At 44.9% G+C, this 18,069-nt stretch overlaps 1 pseudogene; it reads right to left on the bottom strand.

Annotated features, from left to right (window-relative positions):
* Window positions 1-9,779: 9,779 nt before the first annotated feature.
* LOC105704576 (small ribosomal subunit protein eS12-like) lies at window positions 9,780-10,176 on the bottom strand (annotated as a pseudogene).
* Window positions 10,177-18,069: the final 7,893 nt, after the last annotated feature.

Below are 18,069 nucleotides of genomic sequence, written 5' to 3'. Positions count from 1 at the left end.
TTATAAAGTAACTATGACACCAGAGAAATTAAGGGTTTTATGTAGGGAAGATTGGCCAGGATTTAGGGTAAGTTGGCCCCCAGAGGGGACCCTAGACAGGTCCTTTGTCTCCAAAGTAAGGCATGAGGTTATATACGGCGAGCTAGAACACCTTGATCAATTTCCATACATAGACTCGTGGTTGCAGTTAGTGTTAAACCCTCCGAAGTGGCTAAGAGAGCAGGCAGCGACTGTTTTAGTAGCCAAGGGATAGACTGCTAGAAACCACCATCCCCCTCGCCGCCGAGAAACGCGGACTCCCAAGTCCAGGCAAATTCAGTGGCAGAAACAGGCAAGATTTGCATGCGTGAATACTTCAGTCATTGGAAGTAGCTAACCAGGCGTGTAAACCAAGAGGCGGTAAGCCAGAGGGAAAATCATAGGGCAAGGGAACGTCAGGCTCAACGGAAGGCTGACTTGATAGCTGCTGCTATGAGAGGAATGCCCCCAAGAGTGTGGAAAAAGGGGAGTTCCTGGAAAGCCCCACAGTCTGCCTGCCTGTGCCTGCAACATGATCAGTGTGCATTTTGTCAAGAAATAGGACATTGGAAAACATGCCCACAGTTAATGGGAGAACAGGGCGATCCTAAGCATGAGGATCCAGATAAGAGGTGAAGGGGCTCTGTTCAATCTAATGGTAGGGCCACTGGACTAAAAGAGAGTGGGGCTGGACTCATATGCCCCCAAAGAGCCCACATTGCAGACGACAGCCCGGTAACCCCCCATGGAAAAAATCAGAACAAATATTGTTAGAACTATTAAGGTGTTAAGAGAACAGACTTTCTTGTACTTAATGGACTGCCCCTGCCCGCCTTCTCCAACCTGTTGTGCAAATCGAGGGCCACTATCCCATTTAAAAAAAAAAAAAAAAAGACTGCCTTCAGCTAAAAATGCCTCAGGCAGGGGTCATCCAGGCTCTCATTGTCCCTTGGGAAGGAGGGTAGAGACTTCCTAGCCAGAAGCAGAAGGCTGATATCACCCAGGCCTGTGCAGGGTTTGCATGGCTTTGCACCCAACTCATACTCGCAGTTGGGATTATTGCCAGCAGAGGATAGTTGGTTCACTTAATTGAACTTAAAGAATATCCCCTTAGTATTGGACTGGCGTCGGAGGGTCAAAAACTATTTGCATTTCAATGGCAGAATCCCAGAAGCAGGTGTAACCACTCAGTACACCTGGACCCAGCTTTCCAGGGGCTCGAAAACTCTCTCATCCTTGGGGAGATATCAACCCGTGACCGCCCCCCAGAAGCTTCTTGCTTGCACGCTGCCCCCATATGCTGATAACCTTCTATTGGGACACCCCATGGCAGTTGGGTGCGCAAACAAATGCCTTACTTCAGCACCTGGAGGACTGTGGGTATGAAGTGTCTAAAAGGAAAGCCCAGATTTGCCAAGAAGCAAATGCAATATCTGAGCTCGTCATCCAGAAGGAGGACGCAGCCTAGAAGCAGAGAGGAAGCAAGCCACTTGCAAAGTGACAGAACCTGAGACTAAAAGGCAAGTGAGAGAACTCCTGGGAGTGGTGGGTTTTGTAAATTGTGGATTTCCAAGCTTCACAGTACTAGCCAAACCCCTCTATAATGTGACAAAGCGGGGAGACAAGGAGCCCTTTGAATGGGGATCCCAGCAGCATCAGGCCTATCAGGAACTAAAAACAAAACTAATGTCAGCTCCAGCTTTGGGGCTGCCTGACTTAACAAAGCCCTTCACATTATATGTGGCAGAAAGAGAAAAAGTGGCAGCTGGGGTCCTAGTCCAAATGGTAGGACCTTGGCCCAGGCCTGTAGCTTACCTCTCCAAGCAGCTGGATGGAGTTTCCAAAGGATGGCCCCCATGCTTAAGGGCCCTGGCAGCAACTGCTCTGCTAGCACAAGAAGCAGATAAGCTAACTCTGGGACAGAACCTAAATATCAAGGCACCTCATGCCGTAGTGACTCTAATGAACACCAGAGGGCACCACTGGTTATCAAATGTTAGGCTGACCAAACACCAGGGCCTGCTATGTGAAAATCCCAGCATCACCACTGAAGTCTGAAACACCTTAAACCCCACCACTTTGCTCCCAATGTCAGAGTGTCCAGTTGAACACAACTGTGTTGAAGTCCTGGACACAGTCTATTCCAGCAGGCCTGATCTTCAGGATCAGCCATGGACAGTAGTAGACTGGGAGTTGTAGTGGATGGGAGCAGCTTTGTCAATCCAGGAGGGGAAAGATGTGCAGGCTACGCCGTGGTAACTCTGGACACTGTAATCGAGGCCAGATCCCTGCCTCAGGGCACCTCAGCTCAGAAGGCTGAACTCATTGCTTTAACTTGAGCCCTAGAGCTGAGTAAAGATAAGGTTGTAAACATTTACACTGACTCCCGATATGCCTTCCTGACTCTCCAAGTACATGGAGCACTGTACAAAGGGAGAGGCCTGTTAACTTCAGGGGGAAAAGAAATAAAGTATCAGCATGAAATTTCGCAGCTGCTAAAAGCAGTCTGGAAGCCCCAGAGGGTGGCGGTCATGCATTGCCAAGGACATCAGTCAGCCCACACCTCCGTGGCCCTGGGAAATTCCCGAGGAGATTCAGCAGCTCGTAAGGCAGCATCTGCCCCCTACTGAATAGCAGTTACAGCCCTGCTGATTCCCCAGATCCCTGATCTAATACCTACTTACTCTGAGGAGGAAAGAGACTTTCTCCAGACAGAAGGGGGGTCAACTGATTAAAGAAGGATGGATCCAATGGCCAGATGGAAGAATAGCAGTACCGCAGCTGCTGGGGGCAGCAGTTGTACAAGCCATACATGAGGCCACTCATTTAGGTCAAGAGTCACTTGAAAAGATGCTGGGCCGGTACTTTTACATCTCACACTTATCAGCCTTGACCAAAACTGTGGCACAGCGATGAATTACCTGTCGGCAACACAATGCGAGGCAGGGTCCAACTATTCCCCCTGGAATTCAAGTTTATGGAGCAACTCCGTTTGAAGATCTCCAGGTAGACTTTACTGAAATGTCCAAGTGTGGGGGTCATAACTCTTTGTTGGTCCTGGTGTGCACATACTCTGGATGGGACTGAAAGAGCCCATGAAGTAACCCGTGTGTTGCTTTGAGATCTTATCCCTAGGTTTGGACTGCTGCTGTACATTGGAGCAGACAGTGGACTAGCATTTGTGGCAGATTTAGTCCAGAAAACAGCAATGGCCTTGGGTATCACCTGGAAACTGCATGCTGCCTACCGACCTCAGAGTTCCGGAAAAGTGGAAAAATGAACTGGACCATCAAAAACAGCTTAGGGAAAGTGTGTCAGGAAACAAGATTAGAGTGGGTGCAGGCACTTCCCTTGGGGTTATTCAAAATTAGAGGCACCCCCTTAAGGAAAAACAGGATATTCCCTTATTAAGTCTTATACCATAGGCCCCCTCCCCTACTTTGGGCACTCCTAGGAACTCCTCAGGAGTGGGGAGAGATTGAGTTAGGATGCTAGTTACCCAGCTCTAAGGAGAATCGCTTAGGATACTTCAACCTAAGTAAATAACAAATGTCCTATAAGCCTTTTTCTCTCCAGTTCACCCTTTTTCACTAGGTAATCACGTGTGGATAAAAGACAGGAGTACAGCCCCTCTAAAGCCACAATGGAAAGGACTTCAGACCTGAGCCTGACCAATCCCACAGCTGTGAAGGTAGAGGGACTCCCAGCCTGAATCCACCACAGCCGTGTAAAAACCAGCAACAGCTGAGACTTAGACCAAAGCAAGGACTGCAGAATCACCTTAAAAAGGGCAACAAGCCTTGCTCCAGCCACATCCTGGAAGCTGGATGGTCCACGCATGGCCGAAGCATGAGGAAATTCATCGTAGGACTTCTTCTTAATATTTGGACTTACACAGTAGGAACATTAACTAATTTTGAAGAACGCCCTCAGTATGTACACCAGGTAGGACGTAAAAGTTACTGCCATTCTTTTGTCCTACAGTTCTTATAAATGTATGGGCACACAGAAGGGAACCTGTTTATATAATGGTACTCAATATAAGGTGTGTAATCCATGAGATGGACAGGTAGCTGTGTCATAGGCATCATTAAGCCCTCTTTCTTCCTATTATCTGTTAAGATAGGTGAGCTGTTAGGGCATCCAGTTTACTCTGATAGGGAGAAGAGAGACCTAAAACTAGGGAATTGGACAGACGATGAGTGGCCACCAGAGAGAATTATTGAGTGTAAGGCCGGTTGCCTCACCGGGAGCTCGGACGCACACCCCCCTCCCTTTTTTCCAAAAGCTCGGACATACTCGGGCATGTTCCCTTCTCCCCTTTTCGCACAGCCTGGCTTTTCCTTAACCCAGTATGCAAGTGGGGTCTTGTGATTCTAGCCAATAGCAGCCGAGTCTTTCTAGCCAATAGCAACTGAGTAATTCTAACCAATAGCAGCCAAGTCCTGTATGCAAACAAAGGATTGTAACCTTACCCAATAGTAGTCCTGCTCTCCCACAACCAATTGAGCTCCTTCACTCCCTATAAAAACCCATGTCTGAGAGGAGTCCATGCAACTTCTCCGGCCTCTCCTGTTGGACCACAGAACCTTGCCCAGGAGCCTGAATAAATGCTTCATATTGGATCTTCTTGTGTTGGCCTCAGTTTCTTCTTTTTAAACTCGGCAAGAACCCAAGAACAAACCTTACATTGAGTACTATGGGCCTGCCACATGGGCTGAAGATGGCTCATGGGGATATCGGACCCCTATTTACATGCTCAACCGGATCACCCAGTTGCAGGCTATTTTGGAAATACTCACTAATGAAACGGGCAAAGCTCTGTCCCTCTTGGTCTGACAAGAAACTCAAATGAGAAACACGATTTATCAGAACCAGCTGGCCCTAGATTATTTGCTAGCAGCCAAAGGGGGAGTCTGGGGAAAATTCAATCTAACCAACTGCCGTCTCCACATAGATGACCAGGGGCAAGCATTAGAGGATATTTTGCGAGACATGACCAAACTGGCACACGTGCCTGTACAGGTGTGGCATGGATTTAACCCTGAGTCCTTATTTGGAGGTTGGTTCTCATCCTTAGGAGGATTCAAAACCCTCATCATAAGTGTTCTAATAATAATAGGTGTTTGTTTACTGCTCCCTTGTCTACTGCCCCTGTTGCTTCAGATGATTAGGGGATTCATCACTACTGTAGTTAGTCAAAAAATGACATCACAAGTGTATTATATGAAATATTATCAGTCAGTTTCTTCAGAAAACCTGGAAAGTGAGAATGAAAGTGAGACCTCTCACTAATATTATAAAGTGGTGAGGGTCTTAAAGGAGGGGGTGAAGAGGGAGACCCAGGCATCTCAGATCAACTTCCCCTTTTCATTCCTAAGACTGTAAACCAAAGCCCTTTTCATATGTAATTCCTGAGACTGTAAACTGAGATCCTTTTCATATGTAATTCCTGAGACTGTAAACCAAGACCCTTTTCATATGTTAAGCTGTAAACCTAAGATTCTTCCATGTGTAACATCTAAAGTATAAGCCTATATAAAGATGGAACCTTCCTTTGTTAGGGGAGCTTGGCTGTAAGGCAACTATGCCACCTTGCTCCCGGCCAAATAAACTCCTTCCTCCTGTATTCAGTGTCTGAGAGATCCATTTCCCATGGCCGATCCTGCTATAGCCCAGCCTAAAACAATGTTTTAACCCCTTGTTGATAAGAGTGTAAACTGAACATGTTTGGGGGAAGTAATTTAGTACCTATTAATATTAAACATTTTCATAACCTTTGATTCAGCATTTCCACTTAAATTAGTGTCTTAGTTAGTTTGGGCTGCTATAACAACACCACAGACTGGAGGGCTTATAGACAACAGAGGTTTATTTCTCAGAGTTCATGGGGCTGGGAAATTCAGGTATCAAGGCACTGGCAGTTAAGGAGTTTGAAGGGCCTTTTTCTATTCCTAGTTCATAGAGGTCCCATTTTCATTTTCTTTCTTTCTTTCTTTCTTTCTTTCTTTTTCTTTCTTTCTTCTTATTCTTTTTTTTTTTTTTTAAACAGATGAGGATCTTTCTCTGTCACCCAGGCAGCCGGAGTGCAATGGTGCAAGCTTGGCTCACTGCAGCCTCAACCTCCTGGGCTCAAGTGATCTTCCCACCTCAGCCTCCCGAGTAGCTGGGACTACAGGTGCATACCGCCATGCCTAGCTAAATTTTTGTAATTTTGTAGAGATGGGTCTCACTATGTTACCCAGGCTGGTCTTGAATTCCTGGGCTGAAGCAGTTCTCCCACCTCAGCCTCTCAGAGTGCTGGGATTACAGACGTGAGCCACCGCACTTGGCCCATCCTACCATCTTGCTGTATTCTCCCATCCCACCATCTTGCTGTGGCAGGGAAAGCAATAGCCTCTCTTTATCTCTTTTTGAGGGTTCCAATCCCATTATGTCCCCATGACTTTATCCAAACCTCATTACTTCCCAAGGGCCCCACCGCCAAAGACTATCACATTGAGAATTGGAGAGCTTCAACATACAGTTTAAAGGGAAAACAAGCATTCCATTCGTAGCAACTAGAAAGTTATGGAAACACTCCCTCTAGTGTGCAGAAAAGTAAGGACAAGAATTTTTTTGTTTTTTTTTTGGTGGTGGTGTGTGTTTGGTTTTTGTTTTCTGAGACACGGTCTCACTCTGTCACCCTGGCTGGATGGAGTTCAGGAGCATGATCACAGCTCATTGGAGCCTCAATTTCCCGGGCTCAAGCAATCCTCCAACCTCAGCTTCCCAAATAGCTAGTACTATAGGCATACACCACAACACCCATCTGAATTTTGTAGTTTTTGTAGAGATAGGATTTCTTGGCCAGGCATGGTGGCTCATGCCTGTAGTCCCAGCTACTCAGGAGGCTGAGGCAGAAGAATCGCTTGAACCCAGGAGGTGGAGGTTGCAGTGAACCAAGATCGCACCCATCACTCCGTTGCACTCCAGACTGGGTAACAGAGCAAGACTCCATCTAAAAAAAGAGAGAGATAGAGAGATAGAGTTTCACCATGTTGCCCAGGCTGGTCTCCAATACCTAGGCTCAAGTGATCTGCCCACCTCAGCTTCCCAAAGTGCTGGAATTACAGGTGTGAGCCATGGCACCTATCCAATAATGTTTTTTGAGGCATTATGTCTACTAATGAATAATGGGGGAGGCAGTGGGGGGAGTACTGAAATAGTTAAATAGTTTAATAGTTTATAATTTAATATAATAACTATCAAATATAATTTAATAAATAATTTAAATAGCTAAATAGTTAAATACAATAGTAAATTGTATATACAATGAAATACCACACTATCATTTTTTAAAGATCTGTATGTATTGACATAGGAAAATGAGTGCATCATAAATTAATAATAAAAGTTACAGAACAACATAAACTGGGCTGGGCATGGTGGCTCATGCCTGTAATCCCAGCACTTTGGGAGGCCCAGGCAGGCAGATCACAAGGTCAGGAAATCGAAACCATCCTGGCCAACATGGTCAAACCCCATCTCTACTAAAATTACAAAAATCAGCTGAGTGTGGTGGCACATGCCTGTAACCCCAGCTACTCGGGAGGCTGAGGCAGGAGAATCACTCCAGGAGTCAGAGGTTGTAGTGAGCCGAGATTGTGCAGCCTGGTGACAGAGCAAGACTCCATCTCAAAAAGAAAAAAGAACAAAGGAACAACATAAACTGGACCTTCGTGTTCCATGGGAGCCCCTGTAAGCTAACGCCTACATCCTTTCTGACATGCCCCAAAAGCTCTGTGAGCACTTGCTTACTTTTGACACAAGTTGCCCCAGGCTCAATTTTTACTTTCCAAGCTCCAGAGGTGGACTCAGCCATTTTTCTTTCTTTTTTTTTTTTTTTTTTTGAGACAGAGTTTCGCTCTTGTTACCCAGGCTGGAGTGCAATGGCACTATCTCGGCTCACCACAACCTCCGCCTCCTGGGTTCAAGCAATTCTCCTGCCTCAGCCTCCCGAGTAGCTGGGACTACAGGCGTGTGCCACCGTGCCCAGCTAATTTTTGTATTTTTAGTAGAGACGGGGTTTCACCATGTTGACCAGGATGGTCTCGATCTCTTGACCTCGTGATCGACCTGCCTCGACCTCCCAAAGTGCTGGGATTATAGGTGTGAGCCACTGCACCTGGCCCTGGAAGAACTTTTTTTTTTTCAATCTTCCCCTCCATCCATCTTCACTGATATATAAAAAAGAAAAAGTGGGGTGGGCGCGGTGGCTCACGCCTATAATCCCAGCACTTTGGGAGGCCGAGGCTGGTGGATCACGAGGTCAAGAGATCGAGACCATCCTGGTCAACATGGTGAAACCCCGTCTCTACTAAGAATACAAAAATTAGCTGGGCATGGTGGTGCCCGCCTGTAGTCCCAGTTATTCGGGAGGCTGAGGCAGGAGAATTGCTTGAACCCAGGAGGCGGAGGTTGCGGTGAGCCAAGATCGCGCCATTGCACTCCAGCCTGGGTAACAAGAGTGAAACTCCGTCTCAAAAAATAAAAATAAAAAAAGTGGGGAGAGAATACAGGAATAAGGAAAAAAACAGTTAACAATGGTTATCTCTGGATGTGATTGGGGGCATTGTTTTGGTTTTCTTTTTAAGATAGAGTTTCACTCTTTCACCCAGGCTGGAGTGAAGTGGCACAATTTTGACTCACTGCACCCTCCAGCCCCCAGGGTTCAAGCAGTTCTCCTGTCTCAGCTTCCTGAATAGCTGGATTTATAGGTATCTACCACCACACCCAGCCAATTTTTTTGTTTTTTGTTTTGTTTTGTTTTTTAGTAGAGACAAGGTTTCACCATGTTGGCCTGGCTGGTCTTGAACTCCTGACCTCAGGTGATTCACCCACTTCAGCCTCCCAAAGTGCTAGGATTACAGGTGTGAGCCACTGCACTCCGCCATAGAGGGCATTTTTGCTTTGTGAATTAGGGTTCTCCAGAGAAATATAATATACATACATACGTGCTCGCAGAGAGAAAGAGTGTATGACTTATTTTAAGAAATTGGCTCACAAAATTTTGGAGGATTGGTGAGTCCAAAGTCTGATAGAAGAGCCCGACAGGCTGGAGACATAGGAAAGAATTGAAATTCAAGTCCAAAGATGGTACACTGAAAATTCTGACTAGAACAAAAGGGAGAACAGCCTTTTGCTCTATTCAGGCCTTCAACCGATTGGATCTCCTGGGCTCAAGAGATCCACCCACTTCAGCCTCCCAAGTAGCTGGGACTACAGGTGCATACACCATAACCAGCCGATGTTTTTTTTCTGGAGATGGAGTCTCATTCTGTCACCCAGACTGGAGTGCAGTGGTACAATCCTGGCTCACTGCAACCTCTGCCAGCCAGGTTCAAGTGATTCTCCTGCCTCAGCCTCCCTAGTAGCTGGGATTAGAGATGCCCACCACCACACCCGGCTAATTTTTGTATTTTGATTAGAGACGGGGTTTCACCATGTTGACCAGGCTAGTCTTGAACTACTGGGGTTACAGGCGTGAGCCACCACACCTGGCCCATTGCAATTTTGAAAAGATTTTATGTATATTGTAGGATAGACAAATAGGTAAATATATTAAGAGTGTTAAGAACCAAGACTTTCAGTTGCCCTGATAAAAGATACACAAATACAAAATCAAAGAAGAGGAAAAAACCTATAATGTACAATTTAAATTGGAGATACCAATGTGAATTGGTATTCATTTTTTTTGTGTGAGCCAAAGATTGATCTCTTCATTTCTTATGTTTGAAGGACTCTTCGATGACATCCTTGGCCTGAGACTCCTTGCTGTAGTCCTTAACTGCTACACACCTGCAACCAGCCACTTTACGGGTTTCCCTCTCTGTCAACTTTACAGAGGCTGACCCACTCCCAGAATTTCTTGTGGTCATCACCCTTAATTAGGTTGATTTGGTGTTTGGCACAAAGGGCCTCCACCAACTTGACATTCATAGGCTCATCACGGTTGGATGCAAGCACACAAAGATGGGCTTGGCGCTTTTCTAAGGCTTTGGCAGCTTCACGAATTCCACATGCTAGGCCATCATGGATGAGGGCCGACTTCAGCACCTCTTGTAAAGCAGTATTAACGTCCATGACATCTCCAGCAGCAATACCCTCCTCGACCATGGCAGTGGGTTACAGGTGAAGCAGAATCTTGAACGCACCCAAGCCTCGGCCTCCACATGACCCATCGGTGGCAGGAAAAGAGCCATGATTTTTTTAAACCCTAAATGTGACTTAAAGCAATGATACCTCTGTAGCAATGAGCTCTCCCAGCACTAAAGTCATAAGCCCAACAAGAGAATGGGTCTGGCTGGGCCCGGTGGGACGGGCCAGGTGCAGTGGCTCACGTCTGTAATCCCCACACTCTGGGAGGCTGAGGTGGGAGGACTGCTTCAGCCCAAAAGTAGTTACTAAAGACCATTCTTCCCTAAAACGAATCAATGTTCTTTAGAAAGATGGCTGATTTGGGCCAGGTGCAGTGGTTCATGCCTGTAATCCCAGCAATTTGGGAGGCCGAGGCGGGCAGATCACTTGAGGCCAAGAATTTAAGACCAGCCTGGCAGACACAGAGAAACTCCATCTCTACTAAAAATACAAAAATTAGCCAGGCATAGTGGCAATGCCTGTAGTCCCAGTTACTCAGGAGGCTGAGGTGGGCCTGATTGCTTGAACCCCAGAAGCAAAGGTTGCAGTGAGCTGAGATGACACCACTGCACTTCAGCCTGGGTGACAGAGCAAGACTTTGTCTCAAAAAAAAAAAGAAAAGAAAAGAAAAGAAAAATGGCTGAGTCCACATCTGGAGCTGGGAAAGTAAAAATTGAGCCTGGGGCAACTTGTGTCAAAAGCAAGCAAGTGCTCACAGAACTTTTGGGGCATGTCAGAAAGGATGTAGGCGTTAGCTTAAAAGGGCTCCCACTGAACACATAAGGTCCAGTTCGAGCACAAAAAGAATAATGACTACAATCAATTGTGAAATATTACATGGAGGCCAGGCACAGTGGCTCACACCTGTAGTCCTAGCACTTTGGGAGACCAAGGCAGGCGGATCACTTGAGCCCAGGCAACTCGGCAAAACCCCATCTCTACATAAAACACAAAACTTACCTGGCTAGGCATGGTGGCTCACACCTGTAATCCCAGCAATTTGGGAGACTGAGGTGGGTGGATCACCTGAGGTCAGGAGTTCAAGACTAGCCTTGCCAACATGGTGAAACTCCATCTCTACTAAAGATACAAAAAATTAGCCAAGTGTGGGGGCAGGTGCCTATAATCGCAGCTACTTGGGAGGCTGAGGCAGGAAAATCGCTTGAACCTGGGAGGTGGAGTTTGCAGTGAGCCCAGATTGTACCATTTTACTCCAGCCTGAGTGACAGGGCGAGACTCCGTCTCAAAAAAATAATTATCTGGGTGTGGTGGCATGCACCTGTGTTCCCAGCTACTCAGGAGACTGAGGTGGATCACTTGAGCCCAGCAGGTTTTGGCTACAGTGAGTGGTAATTGTGCCACTGCACTCCAGCCTGGGCAACAGAATGTGATCCTGTCTCAAAAAATAAATAAAAGAAATATTGAGTGGATAAAAACCCGAATCTATAGTTTAAAAAAAGAAAAAAATAAATTTCCTACTTTTGTAGATTAATATCATACCAATACCTTATTCTGAAAATTGGCAAAGGGAAATAATTAAGCATTTACCTTGCCTTTTAGAAGGACCCTACTTTGGCCAGGCGCTGTGGCTCAAGCCTGTAATAATCCAAGCACTTTGGGAGGCCGAGGCGGGCGGATCACCTGAGGTCAGGAGTTCAAGAAGGGCCCTACTTTTCCCAGTTGGTGAGGGAAAACTCCTTCCTAGATAATTATGCCCTTATAAATGTAGAAGTGGGAGAATTAGAAAAGCACCCTTTGTAACTTCTGATGAAATAATCAATTTAAGCAAAAATCACTATAGATGGTGATAATGAAGAGAAATTCTTTTAGCATATACACACAGTGTCAACCATGCATATGACTTGCTAATTGCAAAGAGGAGAACATAACCTTTATAAAAAAGATCTGACAGCGTTCACCTTAACCAAGCAATCATACTTAGCATCACTGCTTGTGGGATGACTTCACACTATACGCCTTCTGATATGAGGCAATGTGACATATATAGCATGTTTGAAGAATTAGTCCCAAGATTGGGTAACCTGAAATCTAACCAAGAAATTGGGGGGAAAACCCCACAAAATACAGGGAGATAGATGAACACATTAAGTGACATCAAAGAAACAGTAAGACAAATCTAGAATGTTGAACAGTCTAAAAGACAACTGCCCTAGTCTCCTTAACGATCCAATGCCAAGAAGAAAGAAACTGGATGATTGTAGATTAAAAAGAGAGAGGCGAGAAAGGACACAAAAAATGCAATGCTGAAACTTGATTCGTTCCTGTTTTGGGAGTTTTTTTAAAAGCTACATATTAAAACATGCTATACACCATAAACATATACAATTTTTATTTGGTAATTATACTTATATAAAGCTAGGAAAAATTAAATGCTATAAAAGGCATTCAAATTGGAGGAGTTTAATGCTAGATGATATTCAAAATTATTAACTCATTAAACATGATAATTCTATTGTGATTGTGTAAGAAATGTATATGAAGTATTTAGAGGTGAATGGTCATGATGTTTGCAACTTTCTTTTGTTTTTTGTGTGTTTTTTTTTAGACGGAGTCTCGCTTTGTCACCCAGGCTAGAGTGCAATGGCACAATCGCAGCTCGCTGCAACCTCTGCTTTCTAGGTTCAAGGACTTCTCCCACCTCAGCCTCCTGAGTAACTGGGATCACAGGCATGTACCACCATGCCTGGCTAATTTTTGTATTTTTAGTAGAGACGGGGTTTCGCCACATTAGCCAGAATGGTCTCAAACTCCTGGCCTCAAGTGATACACCCACCTTGGCCTCCCAAAGTACTGGAATTACAGGCGTGAGCCACCGTGTCTGGCTGATGTCTGTAACATTCACATAGTTCAGGGTTGGGTGCAGTGGCTCACGCCTGTAATCCCAGCACTTTGGGAGGCCAAGGCGACAGATCACCTGAGGTCAGGGGTTTGAGACCAGCCTGGCCAACATGGTGAGACCCCATCATCTCTACTAAAAATACAAAAATTAGCCACGCATGGTGGCACACACCTGTAGTCCCAGCTACTCAGAAGGCTGAGGTGGGAGAATCACTTGAACCCAGGAGGCGGAGGTGGAGATTGCACCACTGCACTCCAGTCCGGATGACAGAGCAAGACTCCATCTTAAAAAAAAAAAAAAAGTTTAAATGGCTGAGAAAAGAGAACCCTTGTATACTGTTTGTAGAAATGTAAATTAGTACAGCTATTATGAGAAACTGTATGGAGGTTTCTCAAAAAACTAAAAAAAGAATTACCATATGATCCAGCAATCTGACTTCTGGGTATTTACTAAAGAGATTTGAAATCAGTATGTCGAAGAGATACCTGCACTCCCATGTTCACTGCAGCGCTATTAACAACAGTCAAGTTATATAGTCAAACCGAGTGTTCATCAGCAAATGAATGGATAAAGAAAATATGGTGTATATATATTGTGGGATGCTGTTCAGCCTTTAAAAAATATTTTTTCACTTGAGACAGCGTTAATGGAATTGGAGAACATTACACTAAGTGAAATAAGCCAGGCATGGAAAGACAAATACTGTGTGTTATCACAAAACTCAAAGAAGGAGAGAGTAGAATAGTGGTTACCAGAGACTGGGGCCTGGAGGAAATGGAGATATGATGGTCAAGGGTACAAAGCTTCATTAGACTTGAACAATAAGCTTTTCTTTGAGATATATTGCACAGCAAAGTGAATAGAATAAACCCTGTACATTTCAAAAGTGTTGAGAGTAATTTTCTTTTTTACACTTTTAAATGTTTTCCCTTCACTATCTGAATGTAGACAGTAAATTTCAAACATTCTCACCACAAAAGTATTTTAAAAGTGATAGATGTTAATTAGCTTGATTTAATCATCCTGTGGTGTATTCATGAATCGTAACATTACTTTGTACCCCGTAAATATATACAATTATAATCTGCCAATTTACAATTAAAGATTAAAATTTTAAGAAATAAGAGGTAACAACAAAAAAATGGATAAGTAGATAGAAAAATCGATGAATACAGAAGCTGGTGAAAACTAGTAAAGCAAATATGGCAAAATGTAGAATTTGTTGAATCTTTGAGTATTTGGTTGTTTATTGTTCTTCTATGTTAGAAATTTTTCAAAATAAAAAGTTGGAAACAATTTCCATATTATTCTGATTTTTACATAGTAACAGAATCTAACATTCCAGGCTGCACTGCAGCTCATTAATATTTCTTCTTCTTCTTCTTTTTTTGAGACAGAGTCTCGCTCTGTCCTCCAGGCTGGGGTGCAGTGGCGTGATCTCAGCTCACTGCAACCTCCAACTCCTGGCTTCAAGCGATTCTCCTGCCTTAGCCTCCCAAGTAGATGGGACAACAGGCATGTGCTACCATGCCCGGCTAATTTTTTGAATTTTTAGTAGAGATAGAGTTTCACCGTGTTAGCCAGGATGGTCTCCATCTCTTGATCTCATGATCCACCCGCCTCGGCCTCCCAAAGTGCTAGGATTACAGGCATGAGCCATCGGGCCCAGCCAATATTTCTTCTTTGTTCTCCTGAGGAATCGAAAGATTCTCATTTGTGTTATTTCAAAGGCACTTAAAGAAACATATCCAAACCGTTGACTCTTCATTCAAGTTTGGCTTTAATATTAAAAATTATAGAATTTGTAAATATTAAAACACTGAAACTTGCTACAAGAACGACAATGCACTAACAATAAAATCAAAGTAGAAGCTAAACTATTCAGAAGCAGTAGCAACTCCATGATTCCAAGGTAATTTAAACAGGCAATTTCAGAGTGCTTCATGATGAAGGCGCAAAGCAGCCTCTCAGCCTGCAGTGATGCGACGACACCGACAGATGGCGCTGCAAAGTTTCTCAAATGCGGCGAGAAGTCCATTTACCAATGGCTGTTGCGATCTCTTAATTAGCTTGAACTGAGTTTGTATTAGAATTCATAATTTTTACTGCTTTTTGCAGTTACTCGTATACTACTGACACTGGAACAGACGTGTTTTAACAACTGGTTGAGCCGTACCAGTGCGAGCCAGCTGAATGTCAGCGCTGTTCCCTCCTATAATGACAGACGCCACCGGCGCCTGCCTGAGGGCACTCCCCTCACCGGGATTCTCAGTACCACGCCCAGAGGTCCCCAAGGCTTGTTCCGTCACTAAGCCCCACGTTCCTGCATTCTCACCCTTCTCCTCCATTGATCTTTCTTCCTAACATCATGTTAACAGGCTCCAAACTCAAAAAGTTCAATTGCCTATACTCTGCTCCTTCCGTTTTTTCTTTCATTGCAATCACTGCCAAACAACTTGAAAATTCTCTCCTCGACTCCACTGCCTTTACTCTTTTCCTCCAAATTATTCCTTAGCCCTCTGGCATCTGGGGCCTCTGATTTCACCTCTCCAAAGAAACTGCTCCCGCCAACACCATGGAGGCCCCTCTCGTTGCTGGTGGATAGTCGTCATTCTCCACGCCACCACCTTACATCAGCAGCATGCCACACCGCCCTTCCTTCCTTCCTCCCCTAGCTTCATCACACCATGTTACTAGGTTTTTCCTGTCTCACTGGCTCCTTTCCCTGCTCTCCTTTTTATGTTTCCTGCTTTCTTCCTCAGCCTTCTCTGCTCCCCACACCTATATGTTGACGATGCCCAAATCTCTGTCTCCAGCCACGACCTCTCTTTCCCCAAGCTCCATTTGCATAAACTGTCTCAGATGAGATCCAGGGCACTCACGGTGGTATGGCTGTAGACAACTGTCTCAGGAAACAGACCATGACCCACCCAGTTGCCAAGTGAGAAACAGGATGTATATTCTTGACTTGTCCCTCTCCCCTACACAGCAAAACAATCCCAAGGTAGAATCCCAATTCTATCATCTCCTAAGCAACCCATAAAACGATTTCTCTTCTTTCCATCTTCCATTACCCTAATTCTGGTGTCCATTCTCTCTCCCTGCGATGGCTGCAAAAGCCTCTGATTTCTCCCCTTTCCAAACCAGTCTCCACACTGCAACTATAGTGATCTTTCTAAGGCACAATTCTCACCTTTTCAGTCTTAGGCTTAAACTTCAAATGTCCCTCTGGATAAAGTCTAAACTTTAACACAGCTGACAAGGCCCAGCAAGAGCTGGACCAAGTCCACCTCTCCGGCTTCACCTTTCCTCATTTCTCCTTTGCACCCTCTGCCCCTGCACAAGTTACAATCTTCCAAAGTTGTCATATTCCTTGATCTTTGCTGTCTCCTCTGCCTGGAATGCTATTCCCCTCTCTGTCTGGCAAACTCCTGCCCAGTCTTTAGGCCTCAGCATGGACATCTGTTCCTCTAGGAGGATTCGCCTGATTCACCAAGACCAGCTTAACTGCACCTACTGGCTGTTCCTGTAGCAATTCTTTACCATAGACTACTGATTATTATTACTATTATTTTTTTTGGCAGTCTGACATAACTTGATTTACTAATGCAGCTTCTAGCCCTGTTCCCCACTTCTCCCTGATCAGTATCCCAAGATCCCTCCTATATGGAGCCACCACTACCCCACAGGATCCTGTACCAACCTTCTCCCAGAACTTATCACACTTATTTTTATAATTGTTTCTATTCTCCGATAAACTAAGCTCCACAAAGAACCATTTCTATCTCACTTACCACTTGGAAGTAATGGCAGATAGTAATTGCTCAACAAATGTTCTGAGTGAATGAATCCTTGGGATAATTATGGTACTAACCAGCTTAGTTTTGACAGTTGAATAGATATACATAAAATAACGCTTATATAGTTTACACACTGCTATAGAACTATTACATTATTCTATTCCTACCCTCTATTCCTTGAGGGATTCCTTACCTTATTAAATTTTGGTTATTGTCTCACAACTCAGGGAGATATGTCTGGCATATATTGTTTTTTTGTTTGAGAGGGAGTCCTGCTTTATTGCCCAGGCTGGAGTGCAATGGCACGATCTCTGCTCACTGCAACCTCTGCCTCCCAGGTTCAAGCAATTCTCCTGCCTCAGCTTCCCAAGTAACTGGGATTACAGGAATGTGCCACCAAATCCGATTAATATTTGTATTTTTTTTTTAGTAAAAACGGGGTTTCACCATGCTGGCCAGGCTGGTCTCGAACTCCCGACCTCAGGCGATCCGCCCACCTGGGCCTCCCAAAGTGCTGGGATTACAGGCGTAAGCCAACATGCCCGGCCATGGCATATATTGTTTTCAACCAATTTTTGTTGACTGTATCAATGATTATAAGAAATGAACAAAGACCCAGATAATTGAACCATCCTGGACCACACAGTTACCTTGTTCCAGAACCAGGACTAGAATCCTGTCTGGAAAAAGGGGAGCTTGGAAGTTGACTTCTAAATGAAATTCCAGCATGGATGAGAGCAGCTCTGGTTTTTCTCCATCAAAAGACTAATCAGCTATGGAAGCTGCCAGAGCCCCAGACCTCCAAGATCAAGTGTTCACATAATAGAGACGTGACCCAGACAAGAGGGTGTGAGGACAAGGGTATTGCAGCGTGGAAGGGAGACTGGGCCCTCAGTTTCCTGTGTCTTTGCAGTCAGTTCTAACCTCAGCCTCAGACACTGGTGTTGGGGCCCTATTCATCCTGATCTGCAGGTCCCTCAGTTATTTTCCTGTTGCTATTACCCTATAGAGTCAGCAAGTTACTGATAAGAGGCCTGGGAAGAGGTTTTACAGTCTAGCCCAGTGGGGATGTCAGAGTTGCCTCCTGCCAAGTCTTCAGCATAAAAATCCCCCCTCCTCAGCTGCCTGTCCAGCTCAGCTCCCAGTTAACTCTTCATCCCCACCCCTAGACTCTCCCAAATGCCCCGATGAAACTCTTCAGGTGGAAAAAGA

Source organism: Aotus nancymaae, unplaced genomic scaffold (genome assembly GCF_030222135.1).
Source record: "Aotus nancymaae isolate 86718 unplaced genomic scaffold, 86718_ANA_hifiasm-v0.15.2.pri h1tg000027l, whole genome shotgun sequence".
Taxonomy (NCBI): domain Eukaryota; kingdom Metazoa; phylum Chordata; class Mammalia; order Primates; family Aotidae; genus Aotus; species Aotus nancymaae.
This window is presented reverse-complemented; position numbering and strand designations above follow the sequence as displayed.